General features: G+C 38.1%; 1 protein-coding gene across 4 annotated transcripts in view; it reads left to right on the forward strand.

Annotated features, from left to right (window-relative positions):
* TMEM200A (transmembrane protein 200A) overlaps positions 1 to 24,699 on the forward strand; it is an 88,457-nt gene that overhangs the window by 48,159 nt on the left and 15,599 nt on the right. Inside the window, exon 2 of one of the 4 annotated variants that reach the window (XM_054254432.2) lies at positions 9,813 to 9,945. The exons of the other annotated variants lie outside the window; for them this stretch is intronic. The gene's annotated coding sequence lies outside the window, so the exon portion shown is untranslated. The remainder of the gene's footprint in view (positions 1 to 9,812; positions 9,946 to 24,699) is intronic. 4 annotated transcript variants of the gene reach the window in all.

A 24,699-nucleotide genomic window follows, 5' to 3' on the forward strand; every position in this document is an offset into this window, starting at 1 on the left:
CAACTACATGTGAGGCCAGAGGAAGTCTATGATAAACCTCTTCCCAGACCCTCCTGAGTATTTGAGACACTGCTTCTGTCTCTGGCTTCCATCATCTGACCCTGACCTCTTCCTTATCTACTTTCCATAATCCCCCTAGCCTCTTGATGGCCCCAAAGGCCTGAATGGATTTGGCAGGTGTTTCATCTTAGATGGGGTTGGGGAATCAGATACAGACAAAGAAAAGAGCATTTGAAAAGTCAAGGGAGACATGTGCGTGGGCATGAGGAAATAAGTGTGGCTCAAGTGTAGGTAGTAAAGTGCTTATGGAAAAGAGGCAGGAAATGGAGTTGACCAGGAAAGCAGGGTCCAGATTATGAAAGGTCATGTGCTTTGTGCAAGGGTTTGGGTACTATTATGTGGATAACGGAGAAGTTTGACAGGCTTTCAAGTAGTGGAGTGATATGAAACTAACTGTGTAGTATATGCATGCTAGGTTTGGTTGTTTTTTTTCTAGTTTGGTTGTTTCTGCATTGACGTCATCGATGAGGGTGCCACTCAGATCTCCCTTTCGCGGAAAATGACCATAGGAGTAGTTGGCCAACAGCCTGCAGATGCCACATCTGATCCACAATGTTCACACAGGACCACTTCCCACTCCCTGACCGTGGGATGTTCCCAGCAACTAAGCATGGTGGGATACGAGGGCCAGGCCCGCTGTCTTGCATGGGACTCCTCTAATGGGCAGTCTTTGCTTGATACTTTCTCAGAGCCACATGCATCTCCTTTCTTTCCTTCTCACTCCTGCTTCCTTTCCTTCCTTTCATGGGTGCCAAGGCTTCCTGGTGGTCTCAGGTTTTCTGTACCTATTCCTGTATCCTCTTTTCTTTATTTGTCACAAGTGTTTTCCCAACAGTCATATTTCTAATTCTCTCTTGACATCTGCTTCCCATTGGACATGAACTGACAGATGATACCTCAAAGTTTTATTTTTAATGATTTATCTTTAATTGGTTATGTTTTACTCTTTGAACAAGCATGCCTCCCTTTATATGAAATAAACTTTTAAAAATAAAGTCAGAAATAATCTTAAATAAATGATCTCAGGACTGATTGGACCTTTGAGCCATGCCAGCCTTCTCTACACAAGTTTGTCTCTACAGCTACCTGGGATCTGACAGGCTTCCAGGGACCAGTGTGGAGGTGCCAGCCTTTGCTTAATTCTACTTAGTGAACTATTTCCCACATTCTATCTATGACAGAATTGCCTCCAATTCAAAGATTTGAAGGACGGGTAATGCTTCAGATAGATGGGATTTTTTTTCCCTGTCATTCTTATAATACAAAGTATTTTGATATCTCATGACTAGCAGGTGGCTAGATAAAAGAAGAGGATAATTCACCATCTTAAAAGCCAGTGACCTAGAATTTGTGAGGCCAGGATTAATTATAGTGAATCTTGATATGATTTTTGAGGCGTTGTTCTCTATGGAATAATATGCCTTATGTATGAAAGGCACTTCCTTTCTGTCTCTCAGTTTTTTTTTTTAATGAAAACTCACTGTTTAAGCAAAAACAATGAATCATGTTCTTGAAGTATATTGCCATCTTTAAATATCAGAAAAGTATGAGGAGTTAATTTTTAGTTTTTAGAAGATTTATGATATTTATTGCAGTTTATATAATATGACAGCAAAACTGCACACTACATTTCTTTAAAATAAAATGCTGGATTGAATATCATATATTTTGAAACTAAAGTGAATGCGTTTGAGTTAAGTTATGGAATCGAGCCTTAACTTATCTCCTGGGTAGACTTTTGGGTATTCCTGTGATCAGAGTTTCTTTGTGAGTTCTCTGTGAGTGGGAATTCCCTGTGTGGTCTGGCTGATTTAGGAAGGGGCTGAAGACCAAGCTCATTGCTTTGGCTTCGCTGCTTTGCTCTCATCTTACACATTAGAAATCAGTAAGAGACCACTAAAGGGCCAGTGAAAGTCAAATGAATTCAAAATCTGTGGAGTGAGATAAGGTCCTTTAACATTAACGTTTTCATTTTTAAATGAAATGTCTAAGTCTAGATGATCTCATGGTAATTGTGGGCATTTTCCTAACAGTTTTTGTTTAAAAGGAATATATAGAAGTTGCTTAAATAGAAAAAGAACCATGTAAAGAAAAACCTCATATTTCTCTGAAATTGTCTACTAGTGCTACAAGTCTTTTGGGTGAAAAGATTTCATATGGTCTCATAATTTTGTAGTATTTAGAACCTATGTACAAAAATGAGTCATCGCTCCTGTTGAGTGTGGCAGATCTGTTGTTTCAGCAAAGCTAAGTGATAATCAGAAAACATGACAAGAATTACCACTTCAAAAGCCCAGGTGAAATATTGATGAACTTATGTCTTAATTTTGATAAGATTGGATTTTAGGAGCATGACCTTCTTATTTAATTAAGAATAAGTTGTCAGTGTTACTGAAGCTCTAGGAAAGCCACAGTGGACTCTAGACTTGACTACTGTAGGGAGACTGCATGCTTGAGTGGAAGTTTTGGAAAATCAGGATGGGTGTGGTGGCTTACACCTGTAATCTCAGCACTTTGGGCAGTCCAGGCAGGCGGATCAACTGAGAGGTCAGGAGTTTGATACCAGCCTTGTCACATGGTGAAACCCTGTCTCTACTAAAAATACAAAAATTTGCCAGGTATGGTGATGCGTGCCCATAATCTCAGTTACTCTGGAGGCTGAGGCAGGAGAAGCTCTTGAACCCAGGAGGTGGAGGTTGCAGTGAGCTGATCCTGCCATTACACACCAGCCTGGGCAAGGAGTAAAACTCCATCTCTAATTAAAAAAAAAGAAAGAAAAAGAAAAAGAAAATAAATATGGCATTTTACATTGACTCTTGAGATTTGTTTTACACCAGTTGTTGACCGTGTTGGGCTGAATGTCTTAGCTTTTGGGGTACCAAGACAAATCAATGCCATTTTTAAGAGTTTTTTAAAAATGTTATGCTTACAGAAATTTTGCAAGTATAGTACAAAAAACTGTTTTCCTAAAACACTTGAAAGTAACTTGCTCTCACCTCCAGGTACCTTAGTGAACATTTCTTATAAAGACATTTTTATGTAACTACAACATAACCATTAAATTCAAACCAATAACATTGGCATATTACTACCATTGAATTCTCAGATCCCTCTTCAGATTTGACAGTTTTCCAGTAATGCCTTTTATAGCAGAAGCATCCAATCCAAAATCATGTATTGGATTTAGTGGTCATGTCTCTACTCTGCTTCAGTCTGGAATATTTCTTCAGTATTTACTTGACTTCAATAAACTGGAAGGGCCAGTGATTTTATAGAATGTCTCCTAAGGTGAGTTTGTTTGGTGCTAGCTTATTATTGAATTCAGGTTTGGCAGGATTATCCCAGAAGCGGTGCTGTCTTCTCATTGTGTTGGTTACTGCATTTCAGTTTGTCCCATGATAATGAAGTTCCCTTTGACCACTTGATTAGGCATGTCCACCACTGTAAAATTGCATATTGTTTTACATTTTTAATTACTAAGTTTTTTGTAAAGGGGTAAATTGAATGTATGTAAATATCTTGTTCCTTCTTAAACTATCAATGTATATGTTTGTTTATATTATCATGGTCTTGTGGTTTAATTGGTAAAATCTGATACTATCATTATTTACTTTGATGATCAGTTATCCCATATTTGACCAGTGGAAATTCATTCAAGCCATTTTGACATACTCCATCATTCTTTGAACATTTCTGTGCCTTTATTTATTTATTGGCACTAATCGTTGTGAGCTCATCTTGTCCTTTCCCTGCTCTAGCTCTGAAATTAGCGACTTCTCCCAGAAGCCTGATTTTTTTTTTTTTTTTAGTGGAAAATGGTATTTAGAAACCAAGGTCTGAATGACGGGTGTGCTTGTTGCTATCCAGGTATTACTGCCACTCACAGGCCCTCTGTGTGGAAACCATCTCCCATCCCTACAGCCCTTCCTCCACCCCACAGGGACTCCCGCCTCTCACTGTCAGAGCTGATTCCCTGCAGGGCTGTGCCCCCCATTGCCACTCCTCATCCACCTTGCCCCTCCCACAGGGAGTCCCATCTCAGCTCCCTCACATACTAACACCTTGTGCTGGCCCACAGTCCCAGATGAAGTAGCTTCTCCCTCAGCTTGGGCTCTGAAACTTTGTGCCTAGACACCCCTACTCCCCTCCCTGTGGGGATGCCCTCTTTAACCAGCTCAGACTTGAATACCCCACTGGGGCTACCACCCCTTTGAGTAACCATCCTCTTCATGCTAGCCAAGCCATGACACCCACTTTTGGTCACCAGGAATCCTCTGCTCTGCTGTAGATTCCTGCTGTGCTCACCCACTTTGAATGTTTCAGGGATGTGTTCTTGAAGGAGCATGGGGCTCAATGCTAGTTTGGAATGTTAACTTAGAAGTTACCTAACGGTTTGCCAAATGCAGTGTATCTGTGCTCTTATTTTGAAACCAAGATTTTGGAACACATAATTGAAGAGAAATTATTTTTTAAATGTCCTCATATCAATTTACTTTTTAATGTGAAGATACATATTTTAATAAGGTAAAACTTTGATGTCTGATTAATTCTGCATTAAGAAATGAACATATATTTATAACATACCTTCTATAAAATATATATGTACATAAATTACTTAGGAGTAAGTTGTCTTCAGAGGATTTTTAGTCCAAAGTAATTCATGGTGGAAACTTCAGAATCAAGTACCAGCAGTTCTTCATTTGCCTTGCATCGTATCTGTGGTCTTTTAAACAGAACAGAGGTTTAGGGTTGCTCTCATTCTACACATGGAATATGTGCTGCTAATTCCGAGTTTGTATTCCAGCCCAGATTTTGGCCTTGGAACTGCCTGTGAAGTCCTCTACTTTGGATTGCTCTTTTGTCTCAATTGCATTAAAACTTTGTCATTGAGATGCTTGTGAGATCAAAACAGATGTTGAGTAGGCATCCTGGGGCTTCATGTACCTGTAGCCAGTATCTATGTGACATCTGCATTTTCTTTTTGAGATGGAGTCTCACTCTGTCACTCAGGCTGGAGTGCACTGGCTCAATCTTGGCTCACTGCAACCTCTACCTCTCGGGTTCAAGTGATTCTCCTACCTCAGCCTCCTGAGTAGCTGGGATTACAGGTGTGCGCTACCACGCCCAGCTAATTTTTGTAGTTTTAGTAGAGACGGGGTTTCAACATGTTAGGCTGGTCACAAACTCCTGACCTCGTGATCCACCCACCTCAGCCTCCCAAAGTGCTGGGGTTACAGGCATGAGCCACCAGGACCAGCCCCTGACATCTGCATTTTGATGGGAGAAGGACAGGTATTTCAGACCCACATGCCCACACCTGGACTCATGAGTCTCAATACCGACTGTCCTCTTCTGGCCAAATATTCTTCCCACTCACAGTCTTCCCTGTGTCAATAAATGGCACAGGCATCCCCCAAGCCAGAGATCTGGAAGTGCCCTTTATTCTTGTCCTTCATCCCCTATGCAGTGCATCCTGTCTTCTGTTCCTTTCAGCCTCTCCTATCACAACCCTGGTCCAAGCCACCAGCATCCCTCACCCAGTCTACTTCTTGCTTCCATTCTTGCCACTTTGGGATTCATTATCCTCACAGCTGCCAAAGAGATTTCTGCATATCAGATTGTGTCATAAACTTGCTGAAACTCACCTAACAAATCACACACTTTTTATCTAGGCTGCATGACCAGCCCCTTGTCCCTCTCTGCCTCAGCCACGTTGGCCCTCTTTCTGTTCCCAGAACATATCAAACTTTTTACTGCTTTAGAGCCTTTGAGCATCATGTGCTTTGAATATCATTATCTTCCCTCTTCCAAATAGGAGTTTTAAATCTTCACACTAGAATTAAAAGCTAACTGATGTGTATGATTTGGGAGCTAATTTCCGTTCTCTTAGAGTATTATTTATTTTATACTTAAAGGAGACTCTTTGAAAATTAATATGAAATAATTGTTAAACTTAATTTACTATTAAGAAAACAACAAAACCTGCATCTCACTATTTCTAAAAGTCTTAATAAAAATCAGTGTAATTATGACATTGAAAATATAAAGAGACCAGGTGCTATGGCTCACACCTGTAATCCCAGCACTTTGGGAGGCCAAGGCAAGTGGATCACTTGAGGTCAGGAGTTTGAGACCAGCCTGGCCAACATGGTGAAACCTGTCTCTACTAAAAATACAAAAATTAGCTGGGCGTGGTGGCAGGCACCTGTAATCCCAGCTACTCAGGAGGTTGCACTAGGAGAATTGTTCAAATCCAGGAGGTTAAGGTGCAGTAAGCTGAAATCATGCCACTGCACTCCAGCTTGGGCAACAGAGTAATACTCCATTTAACAAAAAAAAAAAAAAAGAAAATATAAAAAGTAAAAAGCTGCAATATCTAGAAATATTAGGTATATGGAATACTTTAAAACTCTGGAAGAAGAGGGAACCTAAAGTGTTGTTACCAAATTATTACTGGTTTAATTTTCAAATGACTCATTCTAGTAAAGATGAATTTTCATTACCAGTGCTTGTAAATACTGTAATAATTTGTCACATCTCCATAATTCAGTACAAGAATATATGCGTGGTCTCTCTTGAAATTCACAACCTCATGAGCACAGAATAGTTCAATGACTCCTATAACATCTTTGGCCAAGTCCAGTTCTCTGGATTCCACCTTCATTCAGTAAATGTCATATGAAGCATACTGTGTGTCAGGTACTATGCTTGGAACTTGTGCACAGAAATGTTCCCTTTATAATCTTGTGGAAAAGACACATTGTGAACAAGTAAACCAGCGAATACATATCTATGGTTTGAGGGCTGTTTTCCTTTGCTCTGCACAGGCTGTTTTATGGGGCCGGTACCATACTGAACTTCCAAACTCACCTTTGGATAAGAAATATAAAGGAAAGGAAGAGTCAGAGGCTCCTTAGCATATTCCTTGATAGGAGGTCAAGTATTTGGTTCAGTATGAAATGTTTTATAGATGTTCTACTGATGGGGACAGAAAGCCCATCCCTACCAACCTATATGGAATACAATTCAATGGAATGGAAGGACTTGCAGAATTATCCTCAAGGGAAGCAGAGGGAAAGGGGTTACTCTGAGGAAGAGAGCCCAACAGGGAACTTAGGGACCATTAGGGGCTGGAAAGAAGAAAGGTTTGACCCCAAAGAGAGGGTTTTTCTTTTCCTACTGAGCACATAATGTGCTAGGACTGGAAGATTTGAGATAATGAGCAGAAGGTCCTGTATACCCTGTGAGACTAAAAGATAAATTCAAACCGGGAGGAATGCATCCTTTCATATATTCTCCTTACTTTTGTATATTTGACTTGCCAATAGTAAGCTTCATTATTAATGAATTGCACTGTTCCTTGGTGAAGAAATCGGTTCTGTATAATGAAAAGAAAACTATTTACCAGTAGTTAGAAAAAGAGCTGACACCTCCATAACATAACAGATCCTTACCTTTTGAGAGGAGCTGGGGGTCTCTTTGAGCCCTACATTCATTGTTTACTAAATTACAGGAAATCTGCCCACCCCTCCCATGCTCATGAGACATCCTTTCCTCTACCCATGTGTCATGAAACCCTCCTTTTCCTGCTGCCACAAGGCAGTTACTGAAGGGTGTCTGCAGTTGTGCCCAAACCTAAAAGAAAAAGCTGTGATATGATGTGTAGGTGAATTACTGTGCTATGTGTATGTAAGGAAGTGTCACACTGCAAGCATCATTAGTGAAAATTCATTATCAATGTTGAAACAAGTCATTTGAAAATCAAACTAGTAATAATTTGGTAACAATACTACTTTGAATTTCAGGGTTTCAAAGTGTTTTATATACCAAATAGTTTCTAAATATTGTGGCTTTTTTCCTTTTATCATTTTAATGTCACAATTACATTGATTTTTACTAAGATTTTTTATTTTGGAAGCAGTTGGAGGCAGGCTTTTTCTTGTTTTTTTAATGGTATATTGAGTTTAACAATTACTTTACACTACATGCTATCACAGTTCTCCTTCATTATCAAACAAATGGTGATGTAAGAGAACAGAAATTAGTCCCAAATTATACTCATCAGTTAGCATTTGATTCTAGTGTGAAGATTCAGAGATTGTATTTCACTAAGAGAAACAACATTATTATGATTCATAGTCACTAAGCCTCATGCTTATTAGTAGATTAAATTTTTAGTTTTGATTATAGGATTGTGCGTGCATTCTCTCTCTCTCTCTCTCTCTCTCTCTCTCTCTCTCTCTCTCTCTCTCTGTCTCCGTGTGTATGTGTGTCTATATACATAGTCAATTAACAGCAAGTCTCTAGGAATGTAAGAATCAATGATATATTCAAAACTAAACTCTTCAAACAGCTTCTTTTCATTTGTTCTTATTCCAGTAAAAGGTGCCATCATCCATCCAATTGCTCAAGCCAACAACTGGGCATCATCTTGATAGCTGCTCATCTTTTCTGCCCACATCCAATGTCAAGGTCTTTGTATTCTGTCTTCTAAATAGCTGTTTGTTCTGTCCACTCTGTTCACCCTACTGACTGCCACCCTGGTTCAAGCTACTATCATCTCTTTCCTGTTGCTGTCGGGGCTTCTTAAATGGCCTTCCCACATCTATTTTTTGTACATTTCTCTACAGCAGCATGAATATTATAAAAATGCAAATCTGATCCTGTTCTGTCTCTGCTAGAAGCGTACTCATGGTGTCTCCTAAGATAGAGTTCACACTCCTTAATATGATCTATGAAATCTCACATGACCTTGCCCTGCTATCTTTCCACTCACCTCCCTGCCCAAGCCACATTGTTTTTCATTCATTTCTTTGAAACCAGGTACTCTAGTATTTGAGGCTTGGCACATGCTATTCTTTCCTCCCTTCCCTGCACTATCAGTTTAAAGCCACTCTGTCAAACTGCCTTCTAAAACCTTCCAGACTAAGATTGCTCACTTTGGTATTCACTTCCACACCATACTACATTTTCTCTTTTTAATACATATCACTTGTAAAATTTGTTTGTTTAATTTCTGTCTTTCCACTCAAGATTTAGATTTAAGAAGGTGAGGATCGAGTCTTGAGTTGTTCATCATTTCATCCCTGGGCCCCTGGCAGAGTGATTGACACATAGTTGATGCTAATTAAATATTTGTTAGATAAATGAAAATATATAAATGCAACAAGTGAGTGAACAAAGAAAGACCGATTTGATTGTTACTCAAACACTTACTTTTGGTGTTGAATTATTCTGACCGCTTGAGTTTGAAAAAATATTAAATTATGAAAATTTGAGCACAAATGGTGGTACTGTTTAAAAATTAGTTTGAAAATATCAACAGCTTTACCCAGGTTGAAGTTGATTTAGCAACATATAAGTGTGTATTGAAAGAATCTTTTCGGTGGAAAAATTTAAATATATTGGTAAGCCCTGTACAAGTGGAAAAAATTCTTTATGAATTCTTTGTATTTTATGGAATGTAAAATCTAGAACAGATTTTTCCTCTACTCCAATGCTACAACATACTCAACAACTCTTTAACCATTTAAAGGCCAACATAGTGTCATAACTTTACACTTGATGGACCTTTGCTTATTAAGGAGGAAGCAAAATCAGGAAGTAGACATACACACACAAAATTTAAAAACACAAGTCAAATAGATGGCATAAAGCCCAACACGTATGTATACTCAGTCTTCACTTCAGTTTTGCTCGCTCTTAATTTACACACTTCAATAAGCCTGTTTACTTTGTTATCTCATTTCCAGGGCCACAGCAAATTAAAACCTTCAGTCATGAATTGGACAGGAAAAGCAGTTGCAGTAGCCCACCAGTATCAATGGTGGTGTTGGCCTAGTGGCCATCTCTTCCTCCTCCAGACTCCTGCGGACCTTCACTAGTGTGAGCATATTAACCACATTTTCCTCTTGGCATGATTATGCCTTTAAAAAGGCATTTCTCATTCTCGATTGTATGTAGATAAGCTTCTTAAGGAAAGACCTTGGCTTTTCACACAGCTGTCAGAGTATTGCACAAAACCATGTCCTGGTTGATAGAATCAAAACACACCAAAACAACTGTGAGTCATCAAAAGAAAATCAAATTATGTTTAATACTGTTTGAGGAGCCTAGAATGAAGTATTAGTTCCATCACAAATAATGAAAGTAAAAAGCTTTTCTTCTAAAGAGATGAATGCAAAATTACTTTTTTCTAGAGCCACTCACAAACCAGAGTGTCTCAGAGCTGAAATCTTATGATTTACTACTTCTAATTCTTTGATGTCTGATTTGCACAACTTTTAAACTCAGCCTAGCTCATAGCAACCTGTGAGGAAGAGAGTGTAAACATTCCCACTTTACAAATAAAAACCTGAAGCCATTGCTTATATTATTACCTCAAGATTAGTGCTATTAAGGGAATTGAGACCAGAACTCTTAGTTGGTTTAGGGTACGTTTAGCCATGAAAGCAATGTGGCATTGTGACAAAATAACAGTCTTTAGAGTCAGAATGATCTGGGTTTGGGTCCTTCCTTTGGTTTGAGTCACACTGGGCAATATGTTTAGCCTCTTTTGATGAGGGTCATTTCTTTAAAATTAATATATATTTTACATATTTCTGGGGTACATGTGATATTTTGTTACACAGAGAATGTGTAATGATCAATTCAGAGTATTTAGCATACCCATCGCCTGAAGTTTTTATCATTTGTATGTACTGGGTATATATCAAATCCTCTCTGTATTTTGCTTTTATTTTTATTTATTTTTGCAGGGGGGAAGACTGAGTCTCACTCTGTCGCCCAGGCTGGAGTGCAGTGGCGGGATCTAGGCTCACAGCAGACTCCCACTCCTGGGTTCAAGCAGTTCTGCTGCCTCAGCCTCCCCAGTAGCTGTGCTGGTACTACAGGCATGCACCACCATGCCCAACTAATGTTTTGTATTTTAGTCGAGATGGGGTTTTACCATGTTGCCCAGGCTGGTGTCAAACTTCTGAGCTCAGGCAATCAACCTGCCTTGGCCTCCCAAAGTACTAGGATTACACACATGAGCCACCGCGCCTGGCCTATAATACATTGTTAACCATAGCTGCCCTACTCTGCTATGGAACATGAGAACTTCCATCTAACTGTATGCTTATACCCATTAACCAGCACCTCTTCATACCACCACTCCCACTCAGTCTCTTCCTAGGATGGAATCCACTATCCTAGTCTCTACCTCCATGAAATCTGCTTTTTTAGGTCCCACAGATGCATGCAATATTTGTCTTTCTGTGCCTGATTTATTTCAGAAGAGATCAGGTGCGTGCAGGGTGGTATGGCTGTAGACAACTGACTTATTTCACTTGACATAATGACCTCCAGTCCCATTCATGTTGCTGCAGATGAAGGGTTTTATGGTTGTTTTTTTTGTGTGTATGTGGCTGAATAGTATTACATTGTGTGTATATACCACGTTTTCTTTATCCATTCATCTGTTGATGGACACTTAGGTTGATTCCATAACTTTGCATTGTGAGTTGTGCTGCAGTAAACATGGATGTACAGCCATCTTTTTGATATACTAATTTCTTTTCCTTAGGATCAACAACCAGTAGTGGGATTGCTAGATCATATGGTATTTCTATTTTTATTTTTTTGAGAAATGTCTGTTTCCCATAGTGGATGTACTAATGTACATTTTTACCAACAATGTGTAGGACTTCCCTTTTCTCTGCATTCTTTCCAGCATTCATTATTTTTTGTCTAATTGAGGGCAATTTCTGATCAATTATTAGTCATGTGATATAAACATATATCGATATGGCAAAGTATGAAATAGAGCTACAAGAGGGAATCTTTGCGGAATCAAGTAATTGCATTTTCTTGGCTCCTGAAGCCAAAACATCAGGAATTAAACCAAAGACATTTACTCAGTGACACTACTTATCTTCATCTGTTCTTGCTGCTATAACAAAACACCACAGACTGAGTAATTTATGAACAACAGAAATTTATTTTTCATAGCTCTGTAGGCTAGGAGACTCTCAAAATCAAGGCCAGCAGGCTCAGTGTCTGGTGAAAGCTCCTCTCTGCTTCCAAGATGGTACCTGTTGCTGTATCCACATATGGTGGAAGGTAGAAAGGCAAAAGGGATGAAGGCTATGTGAAGCCTCTTTTATAAGGGCATTAATCTTCATGCAAGTGGAGCCCTCATGGTCTAAAGGCCATACTTCTTAGTATTCCTCCTAAAGGCCATACTTCTTAGTATTATTATCACATTGGTGATTAAGTTTCAACATATGAATTTGAATTTTGGTGGAGGGGACACATTCAGACCATAGCATCACCTGTCTGTATTTTAGTAAGTTGTTTTAATCTTTTATTTCTTTATAGATAACATTGGAATATTACTAATACCTACTTGTATCAGTCAGAATAGGTTATGTGCAGTAACAACCCCTAAATATCAGTATCTAAAACAACAAAGATGAATTTCTCACTTACTCAGGTCCATTGTGGTTTGGCCAGTCCCTCTTCCACATCATCCTTACATGAGAGCTTGAGTTGACTGACCCATTGCTATCTGGAAGGTTGTTGGTCACTATGGCATGGGGAAGGGATCACGTCATGTCACACACTAGCTCTTTAAGGTTTTCACTAGGAAGAGATGAACATCTCTCCACTCACATTTTTCTGACCTAAGCAAGTCACCTCTTTATGCCTAACTTCATGGGGTTGGGAAACTGCAGTTAAACAATGGACCTATGGGAATATGTGACTTCAGTTGGCATTTTCATCTTAAATGAGTTATTCTGGCCTGTGAGCTCCTCTGGAGTACAGATTCTGGCATTCCTCAGCCTAGGGTCCTTAGTTCCCATTTATGTCTTTAAGTAACAGTGAGTGAAGAACGGACTGAGTGAACAACAAGAAGCGTCGTCCCCGTTAAAAGGAATTCTAGGCATAGGGAGAGCACAAGGGGACATTTTCTCAGTGCAGGGCTGCTGAAATCCTATTTCCTTTCCTACTTATTTCTTCTTCCATCCTTCATGGCCAGGCTGTGACCACTAGGGAAGCACCAAGAAGCCTCCCTGATCCTAGAGGACATGCTGGAGACTGCTGCCTCAAGTCATGTTTCTCTAGTAACAGCATTCCTTTCCCCACCTCCTCCCACCCTCCAAAAAGAATCTTGTTTTAGAAAGTCCCCTCCCCTTCCATTTCATCTGAGTAGAGGCTGCATCTGTGCCAGACATTCTTCCATCTCAGTGGCTCTCAAATTTCAGCAGGCATCAGAATCACCTAGAGGGCTTATGAAATCAGTTTGCTGGGCCCACTTGGTCCAGTGCTTCTGATTCAGTAGGGAGAAGTGGAACCATGAATTTGCATTCCCGACAAGCTCACAGGTTATACCACTGTTGCTGGCCCAAGGATCGTACTCTGGGCAACGTTACAACATCTGAACTCTTCTTGTTCTCTTACCTGCTTACATCCCAAGACTTGCTGATGCTAGTTTATTCTCAGATACTGGTTTTGCTTATTTTTTTTGTTTTTTTGTTTTTAATGAAATTGTATATATTTAAGGTACACAGCATGATGTTTTGATGTGCATAGACACAATAAACTGATGACTATAGTCCACTAATCAACACATCCATTCCTTCACAGTTACCTTCGTGTGTAAATGTGTGTGTGCATGCATGTATGTTAAGAACACTTAAGATCTACTCTTAGCAAATTTTAAATATACAACACAGTATTATCAACTATATACAGTCCCTTGGTATACATCTCTAGAACTTAACCATCTTAATGTAACTAAGACTTTGTACCCCTTTGACCATCTCCCATTTCTCCCTTTACCCTGCTCACCACCATTGTACTCTCTGCTTCTATGAACTTGACGTTTTTAGATTCCATATGTAAGTGAGATCATACAGTATTTTTCTTTGTGTCTGGCTTATTTCACTCAACATAATGTCTTCCAGATTGACTCATGTTGTCACAAATGGGAGGCTTTCCTTCTTTTTAAAAGCTGAGTAATATTTTATAGTGTGGGTGTAGGTGTGTGTGTATATATATATATTTTTTACACATGTTTATCACATTTTCTTCATGTGTGACTGGACATTTAGGTTGATTCTATATGTCTTAGCTATTGTGAAAAATGCAGCAATGAAAATGGGACTGTAGGTATCTCTTCAGCATACTGATTTTATTTTTTTGGATAAATACACAGAAGAGAGATTGCTAGATCATATGGTAGTCCTATTTTAAATTGTTTGAGGAACCTTCATACTTTTTCAATAATGGCTGTGCTAATAATGTACATTCCCACCAACAGTGTACAAGGGCTCCCTTTTTTCCACATCCTTGCCAGCACTTGTTATCATTTGTCCTTTTGGTAATAACCTTCCTGACAGGTGTGAGAAGGTATCTCATTATTATTATTATTATTATTATTATTATTATTATTTTGAGACGGAGTCTCACTTTGTCACCCAGGCTGGAGTGTAGTGGTACAATATTGGCTCACTGCAACCTCTGCCTCCTGGGTTCAAGTGATTCTCCTGCATCAGCCTCCTGAGTAGCTGTGACTACAAATGTATGCCACCATGCCCTCCAAATTTTTGTATTTTTAGTAGAGACAGGGTTTCGCCATGTTGGCCAGGCTGGTCTGGAGCTCCTGACCTCAAGTGATCTGTCCACTTCAGCCTCCCAAAGTGCTGGAATTACAGCTGTGAGTCACAGCACCCAGCCTCACTGTAGTTTTTAATGTTGCTTTTGAACTGTTGAAATGATCCTAATTATTTCCCCTTTGAATATCATAATACTGGTGTCTTTTATGAGTCTTCCTGAATGTTGTTTCGATTCATGGACTGTGAAATCCAAAACTTAGAAACTGTTTTGTACCAGAAGACCTTAGAGAGAGTTTTCCACTCTACAGTTAATGAAAGTTGTATATGGTCATAATAGTAAAGACATTCGGACCCTTTCAACCAACTATTTGAAAAACTTATATGAGTGTTCTTATTATATTTCTGGTATCTAGCTAATTAGCCAGTTGGCCTTTTTGAAATCATTAAAAATGAGTATTCATAGAAGATAAGATTAATGTATCTGTAATTTTGACATGGAATTTTATCATTTAATTGATTAATTAAGCTAGAAATTCATAGTTGTAGCTCTCAAATGGCATAACAACAAAGTAATTTGACTTTTTAGACTAAAGACATATGTGACTTTGAAGAAATGAAAGGCTGTCTTTTAAGTGGCCTTCTGTTTGGGGTCTTAACTGATGAGGAAAATTAAAATTATATTTAGTTAGACCATGGAGTGAGCTCTTTTTCAAATGGCTTATCTGGGTATTTTCTCTGTGTATATCTTTTCTCCTGTGCCTCTTGCTACTAATGAGACATTTGTGTTGCTGAATCAGCAGTCAATATAGACAGTTGTGTATATTTTGGTATCTATTATCCAGCCATGTGTATGTGTGGAAAAGTCTCAAATAAGATTGCTTACCATATTATATTCACTTAACATGTTTACTGAACATTTCTTCCTATCATTAAATGATGTCTTACATTTTTAAATGATTACATAGAATTCCTTTATTTTAATACACCCTAATTAGTTGGAAAATCATTGCTTCAAAATAATTGAAAGAAAAAAAGGTGCATGTTGCCAAATTACCCTCCAGAGAGAGAGAAAATATATATACAAATGTTGCCAACCAAAAACCTTTTGTTAATATTTCTGTGTGAAACTTTAGGAGGAAAATGAAATTTTAACCTGATTAGGTTTAAAAACATCAGTCCGTTTGGGGTGATAGAAGTCCACTTTTAATATTCTCTTAGCTTTGGAGACAGATGGTCCAATCTATAGCAATAAAGCAATAAAAACAACAGAAATTATGCCTCCAAATAACGAGATACATAAGAAACTAAATGGATTATGTGTTGTCACCATTACATGCTATTTGGAATATCTGGGCTCGATTTATGCATGGGGTGGTATGTGTTTGTTTTTGCTTCTGTTTTGAGGTGTTTGATTACTTCTCACATACAGTTTTGATAATTTTTTATAGCAGTGAGTTCCTTTAAAGGATATAAGTTGAACTTATTTTGTCCTCAGCAACAGTTGCAAGTTATCAAGGGCAGGGCATTGTGCTGTGCAATTCGGAGATGCATTTGGTTTCTTTCTTTAAATAACATATTTTTAAAATGTTTTCTTTAGCATATTTTTTATATCTGCATTCTAAATTCATAAAGTCTTCTTTCTTTCTCATCTGTTATCTCCCAAAATTTTCACTTATGCTTCCTTCTCCTAAACCTTTTTCTGTTAAATGTGTGGTCTGAGGAAGAGAAAATTGTGTGTTCTTTAAGCTAAATGGATCTGGATTTGAAAGCTTTCTCTTCCACGTCCTAGCTGTGTGACATTGAACGAATTACAGACCTTTTCTGAGCCTAAATTGATTGGAGCAATTTTTCCTCCTGCATTTTTCTGAAACTAAATTCAATAATATATATTGACTTGCTAAAAACTAAAATCAGCATTCAATAAACACTAGTTCTCTTCTCATTTCTAATTTTCACTCTTTCTTCTCATTTTTCATGCTTTCCCCCAAAGTCTCCAGATGAATAATTTAAAACTTCTTGGCAGTTCTTTAAGGAAAGATTTAGGATAAAATTTTGTTTCTTTCTTCCTGGACATTATCATTATTAAAAAGTCTCCATTTAACTAATATTTACTTTGATCTAAGTCTGCAGACCTTAGTTTAGTGAACTTTATTTAATTTCAATTTGAATGAGTCCTGAGCTCACCTTTTAAACAGTAGATAGTCTTCAACTTATCTTATGGGATGAAATTATTATCCCAGGATCACCAGGGATGGGAGGGGGAGCTGTGATGGTGACTGGTGTCTTCAAGTAAAACCTAGAGATATTACCAGTGAATTCTATTTTCCACTTGGCAATTGGTGATGGAAGGGTATGCTTCTTAGGTCTAAACCCCAACCAGTCTGAATGCATGCAAATCAAATTATGCTATGCTAGTAGCCATCTTCTCTTGATTTTTCTGGCTAGTAATTCCTCTCTGCCTCGCTGCTTTTCCTCCTCGTTTCTTTGAAAACAGCTTGAGGGTCACCTTCTTTGTGATACCTCTCCCTCCCTCTTACTCCATCCCCAGAAGTCTTTTTCTGGCCTTCTCTGTGCCCCATGAATACTCCCATCCTTGTGCCTAGAATGCTTCCCAATAATGCTCGTCTTCCTGCTTCTAGACCCTCAGTACAGTTAGAGCACAGAGGATGTTGGATTCAGTGGCAGACTGGTCATGACTCATGGCAGTGCTCAGCAAGCATCTATTGAATATTTCTGCAGAAATCAATGTTAAACATCACAAGACTTTAAGATCAAAGTCATGATTCCCTTAGATAAAGGAGCATAGAAGTTTGAAGTTATAATTGTTGGTCTGGATTGAAAACAACACAAGCAGAGCTAAATAGAGATGAGTTGGAGTCTGCTTCTAATTATAGTGAACTAGAAATTTGAACCAATTATCAACATTGTTCTGGAAGAATTAGGAATGCTATTTGATTTACCTAATTACTTGATTTCATTGTCTTATTCAGGTTTAGGAAGAAAGAAGAGTCCTCTTCACCACTCAAAAATATAAAAATAATCCAGACACCCCATAAATATATTAAAGCAAAGGATATTGAAACCTGAGAAAGCTGAGCAATTATTTCAATTCTCTACATCATTTTCATTTTGAAGACACAGTCAGTTCGGAAGTAATATAGTGGCTGCGAAAGTTGTATAGTCAGAACTTGAGTTGAAAGAGCTGCTGAAACAGCCACTTACATACCAATGACATATCCTCTTGGACCTTAGCTCATCTGTCTAAGGGGATGTTGATAACCACTTTTCAGGGTTGTTATGAGGATTAAGTGAGCGAGTATGTGACTAAGCCAACAAACGTTCCATTAATCTCCAAAAGACTACAGATAAATATATGGTTTTGCATGAAGCTACAGCAAAGCTAAAAAAAAACCCAGAGTGTTACAGTGAGTTGTGCTCATCTGTGGATCTGATACCAGTGAGGATCAAGAAACGCAAACAAATGCTGAATATTTGTTTAGAAAGCATTCACGTATCAAAAACTCTTCATAACACTATTAGTATTTGATTTTGATGAAAAAAATCAAGAAAACTTTGGTTGAAGTAATTTGAATGTAGGGGACTGCTCTCCCTTGTCATAAACTCATTTTAAATAAGCCCCAGGGATTGTAATGCTTTGAAGAAAAGTCAAATGTAAATACTCCTTCTGTAGATTGAGAGTAGACAGGGAAAAGCCTCCAGGGGGGTAACCCCTGAGTGCAAGGGACAGCGGCCTCACACTTCCTCGCCCAGCTCCAGCCCTGAGGCCTTGATGAAACAGACCCTTGCCGACTGGGATGACTCATGGGTCTCTGTAGAAACAGGGCTGTGCAGCACACAAAAAGTGAAACAGGGTAAACAGAGGGAGTGGAATGGAGATTTAATTTCAAGGCATGAAAACTAAATAAAATTCAGTCTTGCTTCACCATCTTAATGAGATGACTGTAAATGAGGTTAAGGGGAAGAATTGTTTTTGGAGCCCCAGCTCAGTTTCCCTCTCATCACAAGGCTGAAGATCTCTGTCCAGCCTCTGTGGCTGCTTGCTTTAATAAGAGTAATCATTCTGAAGTCACAGAATGTTCTCAGAAGCTGTTTCCATATGTGAATCAAAGCTGTAGGATTAGAGCAACCAAAGAACACTGATGAGCTGGCACGAAGGTAGGTAGAAATAAACAGTGGGAACTGAGCTCTGGGGAAAGAAAGCAAGCCACCTCCTTTTGGAGACCAGAAGAAGCTGTCGATAAGTTAGGATGACCCAGGCGCAGGGAAAGTTCATCAGTGCTGTTTAAGGCTTACTTCTCATTTGCTTTACAATGCACAGCATTAGCCTTAAACAGATTATTGAGTATAAGTTTCATAAAGGCACATACTAATTCTTAATTCATCCTCTATGTTTCTTTACACCCAGTAGATTCAGGTGTTATCCAAGTGGGTAGAATTGTTTTCAGTGCTTCAAGATTATAATGTGTCATAAATAAGTCTTTCTTTTCTGAACTTCTCATTTAGTCTGGTTTGTGATTTTAGCTAGTTTCTAGTTGTTTTGGTCCTGCAGTTTTGCCTCAAAGGCTTCATTCCACCCGCTTTAAATGAGCAAGTACACCTAATAAGTACCAGACTGGTTTTCCTTTTACTCTTAATGTTCCTGGATTCAACATCCTTTTTTTTGCTCTGTATTTAGAGTTCCAACTTGGAAATGAGATAAAAGCAGTGAATGTTCCTTGCATAAGTTCGGTAATACGGTTACGTATAAGTGAGCCTTCTGCTACCTATCATCAATAACATTCTGTATATTTGCCATAAACAGGATCTAACTCTTTATTTCGGTTCTACAACCTCAGAAATGTCATGTGAATATTTTTCATTATTAGTGTATATTAATCCTTTTAAATAGTGTATACTATTCCATTATATAGAGGCGGCATGATTGATTGAACCACTTTTCTGTTCCTGAGCATTTAAGTTGATTCCAAGTTGTTGCCGTTACTATCGTGCTGCAGTGAACATCCTTATACGTAGTTTCATGTATTCTTGGGCAAATCTTTTGAAAGGAGGATTCATAGAAGGGAACTTGGCAGTCAGCAAGCAGTGGGTGGCAAAGGGAATGGACATTTCAATTTTTGAAAGTCTTTCTCACGTTACCCTCACGAACAGTACCAATTTGTCCTCTCATTGACAGCTTATTAGAGCTTCTTCCTTAAACCTCACCAATAATGGTCATAATCAATCTCCTTTTTTGTTTTCATTTTTGCCAGTTAGTGAATATTTTTACTTGTGAGGTTACCTTCGTTCACATTTCTTTGCTCATTATTCTTTTCATTTTTTAACAGAACATTTATGTTTTTTTCTTCTGTGAATCAACTATCAAAGTTTTTTGCCCACTTTTCTCTTGGCTTGCTATCTCTAGCAGGATGTTGCAGAGGAAACAAACCATTATAAATTGTAACAGATACTTGAGGTTAAGAATATCTGAGGCATGATTCCAAATTACACTATCCTTGTAGAAACTGGTAGTATGTATATATGTATGGTGTTTCTAGAAACACCGTTTTGTCCTGTTATTGTTATGAGGCTTCCCTTGAACTCACTTCTATTGCTAAGCATTCTTTCTGATCTTTTGTATTCCTGACATCTTAGGCAATTTATCATTCTCAGTTTTCCCTTTTCAGATCATATATTCTGTAGATAATTCAGTAATCTTGAAAATCCCAGGCAGAAAATTCCTGTCCTTAGACACGTTTTTTTCAAAGAAGATACTGTTTTTAAGAAGTAAAGACATTTAAGAAGGTATATAGGAATTCTTATCATGCTTTCCAATATTTAATGTTGTCATTAAACCATGGTTTTCTCCTCCCCCAATACAACTATCTCCTTCTCTTTATGATACTTTATCATTCACATTTTTCTTTTTTCTTCTCTTTGCCCTGTCTCTGCTCCTTTGTTCCACTTTCTCTGTTTTCCTCTCTAGGTAGAGAGCTTTCTCTCTGACAGCAACTCTGAACCAATTAATTTTGTCTCCTGGAATTCTAGGTGAAAACTCTTAATAAAGCAGGCCCCTATTGATTGATACTTCAGTGGCGAAATAATAGGTGTGCCATTAAATTCAGGAGCAAGGCCAGGATGTATACGTTCATCCCAGGTGTGTTTCCCTTTGCTCTGGAGGTACTAAGTGATACAGTTAGAAAACAGCAATTGTAGGTTTTAAAATTAGGAAAAGGGAGGCAAATAATACTATATAACCTATTGTATTTCTAGAATACTTGAGAGAATGAAATGGAAACCTTTTCTTAAATAGCTAGCAAGTTTAGAAATGTGGTTTACTACAAAATCAATGCACAAAATCTGTAGCCTTCCTACATTCAAACAACTACTAGAAAATAGAAATGAGAGTAAGAGAAATATACAATACCAATTGTATTGTATACCAATATACAGTAGAAACCCAATGACAACATACCCAGGAAATAAAAAGTAACAAGAAATGAGAAAGGTCTATGTTAAAAAAAAAAAACTATGACACGAAATTACTTATTGATAAAATACTACAGCAGTGTAACAACATCAATTTTCCATATATTTATGTATAGATTTAGCATGATTCCATAAAAATTACTAATTAGGTTTTTAAAAATCAAAGTCTAAAGTTCATGTGCAGCATAAGATATGTAAGAACAAACCGGAAACTTTTGACAAAGAAAAACAATGAGCCCAGGAGTGGTGGCTCATGCCTGGAATCCCAGCACTTTCGAAGGCTGATGCGGGTGGATCACCTGAGGTCAGGAGTTCAAGACCAGCCTGGCTGACATGGTAAAACCCTGTCTCTACTAAAAATACAAAAATTAGCTGGGCATGGTGGCATGAGCTTGTAATCTCAGCTACTCAGGAAGCTGAGGCAAGAGAATAACTTGAACTTCAGAGGCAGAGGTTGCAGTGAGCCAAGACTGTGCCACCGCACTCCAGCCTGGGCAACTCTATCTCTAAACAAACAAACAAACAACAACAAAAAACAGAAGCAATAGAACTCACTGGAAAACACCAAAAAATCATAAGATATGAAAAAAATGAGAATAGGCTAATCTTAATCAGATATTCAAATATATGTTTGGTTCTGCCATGTTAATTTACAGTTTAATGAAACAGAATGGTAACTCCTAATATTGACCCAAATACATACTGGATTTGGTATACAGTACAAATATATGAAATTGATATGTAATGTAGGTAGTATTTCAAACCAAGGGAAGCGAGATTGTTTACCTGTAAACAATAGTTAGATCCCTGCCTGATTCTTACACAAAAAGAAATTTCAGTACATCAGAAAGTTTAAATGCAAGGAATTAAACCATAAAATTACTGGAAAGAAACATGAGAGAATGTTTTAAATGTAATCTTAGACTGCAGAAGATTTTTCTAATGATGACATGAAACCATCCATGAACATACTGATAGGATTAACCATTGAATATACAATTGAATTTTCCTGTACGATAAAAGATACAGTCAAATAAAAATATAAATTAAACACGCTTGCCATGCATATTACAATCAGAAATCTGATTTCCTCAATATGTAAAAAACTTGTAAAAATCGGTTCTAGAAAAGTAAATGAGAAAACATTTGTCTCTCTTCTCTGGATATAGCTCTAAGAAATCTAACACCATGCTTATGTTGGGGAAAGGGAACTAGAGGCTGAAGTGATTCCCTCTTCATTCTGCACTGCTGGGTTTTTACCATGAGCATGTGGAGTGTCCTACTTTGTTCTGACTGCTATAACAAAAACATTATAGACTGGATGGCTTATAAACAACAGAAACTTATCATGGTTCTGAAAGCTGGGAAGTCCAACATACCAGCAGATACAGTATACCTGGTTCATAGATGCTGTCTTCTTATTGTGTCCTCACATGGTAGCAGGGGTTAGGGAGCTCTCTGGGACTCTCCTTAGAAGGGGACTAATCCCATTCACGGACTCTGCCCTCAGGATCTAATCACCTCCCAAAGACTCCGTCTCCTAATACCACTACCTTGGGGGCTAGGATTTCAACATGTGGATTTTGAGGAGACAGAAATCTTCAGTCTATAGCAAGTAGTTTCCAAAGAGAAATAGATAAGAGAAAAACATACTGAGAAATACATTTTAAAAATTGAAAATCTGAAAATCTATGATTTCTTCAATTCACCTTGCTGCCACTAACCTGCACAAGTAGAAGAGAGGAAAAGGATGAAAACAGAAATAGTCCAGAGATAGTTGCAGGCATCTCCACTACGTTCCTTTTCTTTTTTTTTTAATAGTACATTTATCATTAAGGTTTCATCTGTGGGATTTCTCTGAAAATGCTGTCTTCTTCTTGTGTCCTCACATGGTAGAAGGGGTTAGGGATCCCCTATGTGATCCTCAAATGCTAAAAGAAATTTGTATTTCCAAGTGGGACCATTCTTGTGAGTGGTGGGAAGTTTGGTCTTGCCATACCTCAGGAAGTCTCCCTTCACACCTCTTTCTGCCTTGCTTTAAGGACGATCTTAAATTTTACTTATGGAAAAAAAAAATGTAAAGTTCTCCAGCAGAAATGATGTAATTTGAACCATTTTCTTATGTTTGTATAGATTCATAAGAATGCTTTACTATTAATTGAGCTACCATCAATTGGAAAACTTCTTAAGAAATTTAATGTACAGTATATTAGTCTGTGATTTAAAAGATGGCACAACTCATTGCTCATTTAGATGGTGATTTTGTCTTGGTGAGAAATGGCTCCTTATTTGGAGCAGTTAAGCTCTAACAGTATGGACACAGCTGTGTTACTTGCCAAAGTGTAGACTTATTTATGCAAGATATTTAATAGTAAGTAGAGCAACTAGAATTTAAATTGCTACTATCCCTCAGCTTTCTTCCTTGTCCTGTAGGAAAGCCAACAGTGTGTGGGATTTCACAGGTATTTAAAATCACTGGAAAGGATATTAATACTCATTAGAGTCTCACTATTCAATGGTGTCTCCAAAAACATAGCCACTATCCTCTAAGTGAAATTACTATATGTTTTCCTGCAGTGGAGAGATCTCTGTAAAAAGTCCACTTTGTGATTTTAAATGATTCAGTTGTTCATCCAGGAATATCTCAGCTACTGTCCTGCATCTTAGTAGATTGGTGACATTTTTAGTGATGGTTTCTCTATTACCAGTTTCAAATCTCCTTCCTGTCAGGAAATGCAGAGAATGGGGAGTGTGACAGTGATTGTATAAGAGCTTGTGCAGATTTGAGGAGTTGGGATGCGGAATGGAAAGCATATTTCTACTTGGAGGGAAATGGCCTTCTAATTTCTCGTGTTCCTGCAGAAAATATCTCCCACAGGGTCTCAGCAGGGTGTTTTCTGAGCTCATTATGGATCTGTTACTTAGCCTCCTGGAGACATCTGTATTCTACGGGCTTCTGGCTTTTAGTCTTTGGAGAGCAGTTGTTCTCTGTCATTGTTACACTGCTTATAATTGGTGTGGGCCCATATTTTACGGTTTGTCAGGCTGGCAGGTTTTGAAGGCATTACTAACAGAACAGGTATAGATTTCCAATCTAGTCTCTATTTCTAGCACTTTCTGCAGGCTCAAGATGTACTTGACCATAAAGTGATATTTTACATTTAATGACTTGAATGTCATTTTGTAAATTATCTAAACATTTTGTATTTCCTTTTAGTTCCAGCATTTATGCAAATGTAGAACCATACTGATTATTGAGAAACAATTCTCTCCAAGGTAGACCAGCAAAGATCTTCAGAATGTGTCCTTAAAATCATAGCTTAAACTTGCCACAGAATTAACATTTTGCAGATTTTCACATCATATCACCCTTAAGGCATCTTCTCTACTCACCATATGCCCGGGCCCCATATTACTCTTCATTTGCAGTTAGTTTTATGCCTGGGTCTCCCAGTGGAAACAGAATAGTGCTTGCACAATTGATCAGATTACTCATGCATTTGATCCAATTGCATCACTAAGATAACTAAAAACATCACATGGACTGGTTTAG

The sequence above is a fragment of the Callithrix jacchus genome, chromosome 4, assembly GCF_049354715.1.
Source record: "Callithrix jacchus isolate 240 chromosome 4, calJac240_pri, whole genome shotgun sequence".
In the NCBI taxonomy this organism is placed as follows: Eukaryota; Metazoa; Chordata; class Mammalia; order Primates; family Cebidae; genus Callithrix; species Callithrix jacchus.